At 40.5% G+C, this 7,484-nt stretch overlaps 2 protein-coding genes across 2 annotated transcripts in view; one reads left to right on the top strand and one right to left on the bottom strand.

The window, feature by feature from the left end:
- The window catches only part of RAB19 (RAB19, member RAS oncogene family), a gene marked incomplete in the record, with an annotated part of 10,199 nt that extends 9,715 nt beyond the window's left edge, over positions 1 to 484 (bottom strand). Inside the window, 1 exon segment of the mRNA XM_072400218.1 lies at positions 319 to 484.
- A 6,615-nt stretch (positions 485 to 7,099) lies between these two features.
- Positions 7,100 to 7,484, top strand: part of SLC37A3 (solute carrier family 37 member 3) — a 21,455-nt gene continuing 21,070 nt past the window's right edge. The window contains exon 1 of the mRNA XM_072400220.1: positions 7,100 to 7,226. The gene's annotated coding sequence lies outside the window, so the exon portion shown is untranslated. The remainder of the gene's footprint in view (positions 7,227 to 7,484) is intronic.

Raw genomic sequence — 7,484 nt, forward strand, 5'->3', positions numbered from 1 at the left:
ACTCCAAAATTGACAGGACAATAGATTGTAAGCTTCTATGGGATAATGATGTGGTTCTGCATTAGGTGGCAGTGCTTCATGCAATGAGTGGCTATGGAACTAGAAACTATTTTCATGATATTATGACATGCTTTACCTGCTGATATCATACAATGCAGGAGTGTAACAAAACATTAATAAAACATTTTATAACAGAACAATATTAAGAGAAGCAATACAGAAGGTTATAAGAAGACAAATAATGACAGATTAGAGTGACATTAAATTGACAGCTGGATTGTTAGTTCTACATGTAATAGAAGGTCATAAGATTCTTACCTCTACGATGAACTGATAATAGGTGAGTAAAGTCACCCAAGAGATAGCCTCATACAAAAATTCTTCTTACAATCCTCCCCGCCGTATCTCTAGCCTTGCCTGCAGAGACCTGCACCTGTCATACACCTTCCTGGGACTGTATGTCACCTGGATGAGCAGGTATGCCAGCCTCTCCTCTCCGCCTACACCACAGGTGCATTCTGGAATTTGTAGTCCAGAAACAAAAGGCAGCAATAAGGAAATAACTGCTATTTTATTGGCAGCAGACCTTTCACTGCCCTTGAGTCTCTTTCATTTTTTAACCGTTTTATTATTTACAAAATACAACAAGGGCAATGTGTACATTAAACATAGAGGTAAAAAGCAAAGAAAATACAGAATTAAAAATTAAATTGCCAGTTGTTAATGCAAAAAATATACCTTAGGTTGTAGGTTTGACACACAACCAGGACATCACCTGCAGTCCTTGAGTTTTTCCGGTGTTTTCATCGGTTTCCTCCAGGTTCTTTGGCTTTTTCCCACACCAAAAACACACTTTTAAGTTAATTGTGCTGCAAAAACTTGGCCTTAGATAATGGCAAGGCATTAGATTGTGAGCTTCTTCAAGGGATATTCAGTGAGGAGACTATGGACTCCTACTCCTCCTACTATGGATGTAATAACAGGCGATACATATACAAAAATTATAAAAAAAAAATATTTTTTACTGTCAAACAAATAAGAGGAATGTGCAAACATTTACAATTACTGGCTTTAGAGATCTGGCTGTAGCAAAGCAGTAAGTAGGACACAAGATTCACCATGAAACATGAGAAAAATTACCTTCTTGTGTTTGTCCTTGTGCTGTTTAAGGACAATTAAAATAGTACAATTTCTGTTCCTGTGTGATAAGGACACTGGATATTACACACAATGCAGTTGATTGACTGTACTAGATGTGACAATGTAGTCTAGAAGCTTCTGACTTCATGCAAGTTTCCAAACTGGACAGCAAAACTAATGATTTCCCAGTGCTAGATTCTTGACAATAAGAAAAAAAGCAGACCCACTTTAATTATAATCTTTTCGACACATGCAGAGATTTTTGTCCCTGAGTTGGAATCTTCTGTATCATACAAAGGTGTGTGACTGCGTCCTGACAGGTCCAAAGCTCTCCTGTTAGACATTGGCTGTAATTAATGTCAGCGCTCAGTACACCAACTGACATTGTCATCCTATACCACGGCTGAGCACAAAGAGACTTCTGTGATTATTACAATGGAAAGCAGTAAATCAGGCACTGCCATTGTCCCCTACTGAAATAGTGCCAGTTATAGTCTGAGGACAGTCACCATTTAAAGGGCCAACAAGCACTGGAGTTTATTTAAATCAAAAAACATATACTAACGTGTTGGAGGTTACCAGTCCACAGACCTAGTACCTGCATTTGTTTTACAAAAATGACCAATTGTTTGTAAAAGAATCCCCAAATCCTTAAAATTCCCCGTGCTCTGAATTATTAGCTTTCCTAGTTCACTTTTCCAAACTATTACACATCAAACCCCCCTTCAGTTAAAAGAGATGAAAATCTTATGTTCTTTTTGGATAGAAAAAAAGAGGGTTAAACCCCATCAATTTTTTTTTGTTGGCTGTGTCCCTGTTGGAAAAAAATCACACTCTCCATCTTGATGACAGAGAAGGTGATGGGAAATCAAAAATTATACCTTCACATTTTGTTCTTATGACAACTGTATATCTTGAAAATGGATTACTCAGGGTGAGAATTTCTGTCATCTATGGGCTTTTCCTAGGCAGTTGTGAAGCAGTGCTGTTAGTGCTTCACAAGTGTGGCCACATGTTGGATGCTACAGGCAGCATCTTGCCCAGGGGTCCGCAAACGTTTTGGACGACTAGGCCATTTCAGGAGGTCAAGGCACACTAGGCCAGTAGAAACAAGGTGTCCAAGGAAAGGTTTTTCCAACAGTGACTGCAAGCGAGGAGCCTGCGGGTGGATGGAGCTGTGACTGGCAGGCAGGCCAGGGGCCACATGGGAACAGCCAGTCTAAACAAGCCTTATAGTTTTTCTCTCACTTCCTAAAGTGTCTTCAGAACAGGAAGTAATTAAACTTTTCCCTAACTAGACCCAGACCTGGTATGCTAAGATGGATTTTTTTCTTTGATACACATGGACATCTTTATGTGAATTATCACTACCGCATTCAGGAAAATAATGACTGTAGCAATAAATATTTTGATGCCATAATGACTTCTGCATGAACAATGCCTAGTAATTGTTATTTACCATTTAATCTTGGTCAATGATGTGTTTATGTGTCACTGTCATTAGGGCTTGATGACAGGAGATGTCACATACATTAACAATGAAAATTCACATCTTGTAACAAGGAGCTGGAGATCACAATCTATGTACTATATCAGTTAAAAGAGAGGAAAATGTTATGTTCTTTTTGGATAGAAAAAAGAGGGTTAAACCCCATCAATTTTTTTTTGTTGGCTGTGTCACACTCTCCATCTTCATGACCACTGTCATCAAGAGAGAAAGTGATGGGAAATCAAAAATTATACCTTCACATCTTGTTCTTATGACAACTGTATATCTTGAAAATGGATTACTCAGGGTGAGAATTTCTGTCATCTATAAGTTTGTCCTAGGCAGTTGTGAAGCAGTGCTGTTAGTGCTTCACAAGTGTGGCCACATGTTGGATGCTACAGGCAGCATCTTGCCCAGGGGTCCGCAAACATTTTGGACTACTAGGCCATTTCAGGAGGTCAAGGCACACTAGGCCAGTAGAAACAAGGTGTCCAAGGAAAGGTTTTTCCAACTGTGACTGCAAGTGAGGAGCCTCAGTCTTCCGCTCCTCCGAGGTGTAGTCTCTGTACGTGTGCTTGGCATCGAAATGCCCCTTGAGATTCGACTGTTTGAAAGCACTGTTGGTGTTGTTGCACACTAAACACAGGGCTTTGCTGCCACTTTAGACGAAGAATAATTTCTCAGTCCATTCGGAGTTTAAGACACAACGTTTGAGGTCAACCTTCCGGAGACTGGTAGCTGCGCATTACAACTGCTCTTTAGGCAAAGTAATTGGGGTTACTGTGCGGGAACTTGATGATATCGCAGGAACTGGCGATAACGCGACAATTCAATCAGGCCGGATGCAACAATAAATAACTAGGGGGGCGTTAGGCTGGACTGGAATACTGGCTAGGCCATATCCAGCCTAAAGGCCGGAGTTAGCCTACCTCTGATCTAGCCAAATTAAGGAGTCACAGGGAATAGTTAGGAGTGTTTGATGAACTCTCACTAACTACCAATCATAGTGCTGAATGGGTGGATGGAGCTGTGACTGGCAGGCAGGCCAGGGGCCACATGGGAACAGCCAGTCTCACTTCCTAAAGTGTCTTCAGAACAGGAAGTAATTAAACTTTTCCCTAACTAGACCCAGACCTGGTATGCTAAGATGGATTTCTTTCTTTGATACACATGGACATCTTTATGTGAATTATCACTACCGCATTCAGGAAAATAATGACTGTAGCAATAATTATTTTGATGCCATAATGACTTCTGCATGAACAATGCCTAGTAATTGTTATTTACCATTTAATCTTGGTCAATGATGTGTTTATGTGTCACTGTCATTAGGGCTTGATGACAGGAGATGTCACATACATTAACAATGAAAATTCACATCTTGTAACAAGGAGCTGGAGATCACAATCTATGTACTATATGCAAACATACCTAAGGACAAAATTAAAAGATATTGTTAAAAGTTCAAAGATGCAAAAGTTGTATTAGTTTTTTGGTTTTATGCATTTGTTCACTTTATTGTCATCTGGCGATCCTGCCAGCATAATACCTCCGGTCTTAGGGTGACAACATTACTTTGCTTACTGTATCTCATATACTGTTATGTTCATATTATTTTCTAAAACTGTACAAGATGTAAATTTAGCATAGCTATATGAAAACATGACGTTCTGTACACTGTATATAGAAGTTTCTGTCTCATGTAATTGGATCACTGCTTTTCCCAGAAGTTCACACACAGAGCAGTCAATCCACAAAATGGGAGCTTTATATTTGGTGAGGTATTTTTCTATGGTTCATTCAAGCTTAAGGGGCCATTGAGGTCTATGCAGTGTGTTAATGCATGTACCGTGCATGAAGACAGCCCACTGAAAATGAATAGGTTGCTATTTAAGAACAAACAAAAAAAAAATATTTGTATTACCCGGTTTAGACACACTTCATATGTTATAGTGGACCTATCATGACATTTTTAACATTATAAAAATAGTGGTTAAAATTATGTAAAAAAAAAAGTGCAGATCACACTCAGGTACAGTAAGATCGACACTTTGTTTTTTACATTTTCAGGAGAAAACATAATCCGATCCTGTGCCTGTGCAGTGCAAGTTTGGGTGACGTAAGAAAAACCTGGAAGAAGACAGAACAACATGGCAGCACCCGCTGGTTCCTTTGCGTCGGAAAGAAGAAATTTGGGACGGTGCGGGATCAACTAGAATCAGATTGGGGAGGGATAGAGGGCTCTTTGAAAGTGATGATGTTATTTTTTATTTTTATTGAAAGTTTTGCTTTAACCTTCCTGGCGGTATTCCTGATGGTGGCTAGGGGTTAATTTTCAGTTCCAAAAGCGGTAACCCCAAGTCAGGAGATTGCCAGGGAGTTTTCAAAGTCCTACCTGGTTCCCACGTTCCAGTGGCCTCCACCAGCAGTGCCTGCGGCGTTCTCCAGCAATGCCCGGCATCCATTAGGGCTTGATGACAGGAGATGTCACATACATTAACAATGAAAATTCACATCTTGTAACAAGGAGCTGGAGATCACAATCTATGTACTATATACAAACAAACCTAAGGACAAAATTAAAAGATATTGTTGTTAAAAGTTCTAAGATACAAAAGCTGTATTAGTTATTTGGTTTTTGCATTTGTTCCCTTTATTGTCACCTGGTGATCCTGCCAGCATAATACCTCCGGTCTTAGGGTGACAACATTACTTTGCTTACTGTATCTCATATACTGTTATGTTCATATTATTTTTTAAAACTGTACAAGATGTAAATTTAGCATAGCTATATGAAAACATGACGTTCTGTACACTGTATATAGAAGTTTCATTTATGTCTCATGTAATTGGATCACTGCTTTTCCCAGAAGTTCACACACAGAGCACTCAATCCACAAAATGGGGGCTTTATATTTGGTGAGGTATTTTACTATGGTTCATTCAAGCTTAAGGGGCCATTGAGGTCTATGCAGTGTGTTAATGCATGTACCGTGCATAAAGACAGCCCACTGAAAATTAATAGGTTGCTATTTAAGAACAAACAAACAAAAAAAAATAATATTTTTATTACCCGGTTTAGACACACTTCATATGTTATAGTGGACCTATCATGACATTTTTAACATTAGAAAAATTAGTAAAGGTTAACCCTCTACCATAATTAAAAAATGTCTTTTTTTTTAATTTTTTATAATACTTTTTTATTTTTAGGGGAAGACCCCTCCCCTTCCTTCTGGACTGCAGCAGCCTCCTGGGTTACATACATCACATACCCCAGGAGACTTCAGGCTGTTCCTTCTGCACATGTTTGATCTCGGGCAAGTGAAGAGGGAGCTTTCCTGGTATGTAAAAAAAAAAAAAGTGCAGATCACACTCAGGTACAGTAAGATCGACACTTTGTTTTTTACATTTTCAGGAGAAAACATCATCCGATCCTGTGCCTGTGCAGTGCAAGTTTGGGTGACGTAAGAAAAACCTAGAAGACAGAACATGGCAGCACCCGCTGGTTCCTTTGCGTCGGAAAGAAGAAGAAATTTGGGACGGTGCGGGATCAACTAGAATCAGATTGCAGAGGGATAGAGGGCTCTTTGAAAGTGATGATGTTATTTTTTATTTTTAATGAAAGTTTTGCTTTAACCTTCCTGGCGGTATTCCTGATGGTGGCTAGGGGTTAATTTTCAGTGCCAAAAGCAGTAACGCCAAGTCAGGGGATTGCCAGGGAGTTTTCAAAGTCCTACCTGGTTCCCACGTTCCAGTGGCCTCCACCAGCAGTGCCTGCGGCGTTCTCCAGCAATGCCCGGCATCTTCTACTGGTAACCAGTTTGTGATGGGAACTAGATCTTGTGTACTGGCATGTTTATTATCTGTTTTGTTTATTGTTCCTTGGTTGAGGTTCCTCAATAACCACTGATTGGACATCTCCTAGGTGATCCTCATGGCTAGTACAAAGTAAAACAGGTTCCATGTTTACACACAACATTCCTGCACCTATACACATACATTATATATACATTTATACCTATCCTCATATATCTATAAATATCTATAAACAATCTTAATCCCCCTCCTATTGTCTGTAAATACCCCCACCTCCTAGATTGTAAGCTCTTCGGGGCAGGGTCCTCTCCTCCTGTGTCACTGTCTGCATTAGTCTGTCATTTGCAACCCCTATTTAATGTACAGCGCTGTGTTATATGTTGGCGCTATATAAATCCTGTTTATTAGTAATAATAACAGCGCCTCACTGTCTGCATTGTGATAACACAGCTCACCACATAATAGACTCTGAGCTCTGACTTCACTTTCAGCATACTTGTCACACAATGAAGGTATTGAAGTCAGGGGCTCCCATGAGGAAAGCAGCAGCAGAACTCCGAACATTACAGACGTGTCATAGAACCTCTCACCCTGCACAACCCTCACACCGCACAGGCCACGCCCACCGGTCTATGTCACAATTCCCGGCATGCCCCGCGCACCTTAGCTCTGATTCGGTCATGTGATCGCGGAAGTGGCCTCACCAAGATTGGCAACAGCTGGTCCGAGGCTGATGACCCGGGAGGGGAGCGGAGGAGAGAGGTCCGGGACTTCTCCGGTGAGAGCCTGGGGGTGGTGATCTATAGAGGGGCTGTATTCCGCCATATAGGGCAATGTATGGGGAATACCTAATCTATGGAGGGTGTGATCAGATGTGTGGGCTGGGGGTAGTCTGCTATAAAGTACAGCCGGGCCGCCATATAGGAGGTCTGTGAGGGCTATATATATATATAGGAGGTATGTGAGGGCTATATATATATATATAGGAGGTATGTGAGGGCTATATATATATAGGAGGTATGTGAGGGCTATATAT

This window comes from Pyxicephalus adspersus, chromosome 2 (genome assembly GCF_032062135.1).
Source record: "Pyxicephalus adspersus chromosome 2, UCB_Pads_2.0, whole genome shotgun sequence".
Classification (NCBI taxonomy): Eukaryota; Metazoa; Chordata; class Amphibia; order Anura; family Pyxicephalidae; genus Pyxicephalus; species Pyxicephalus adspersus.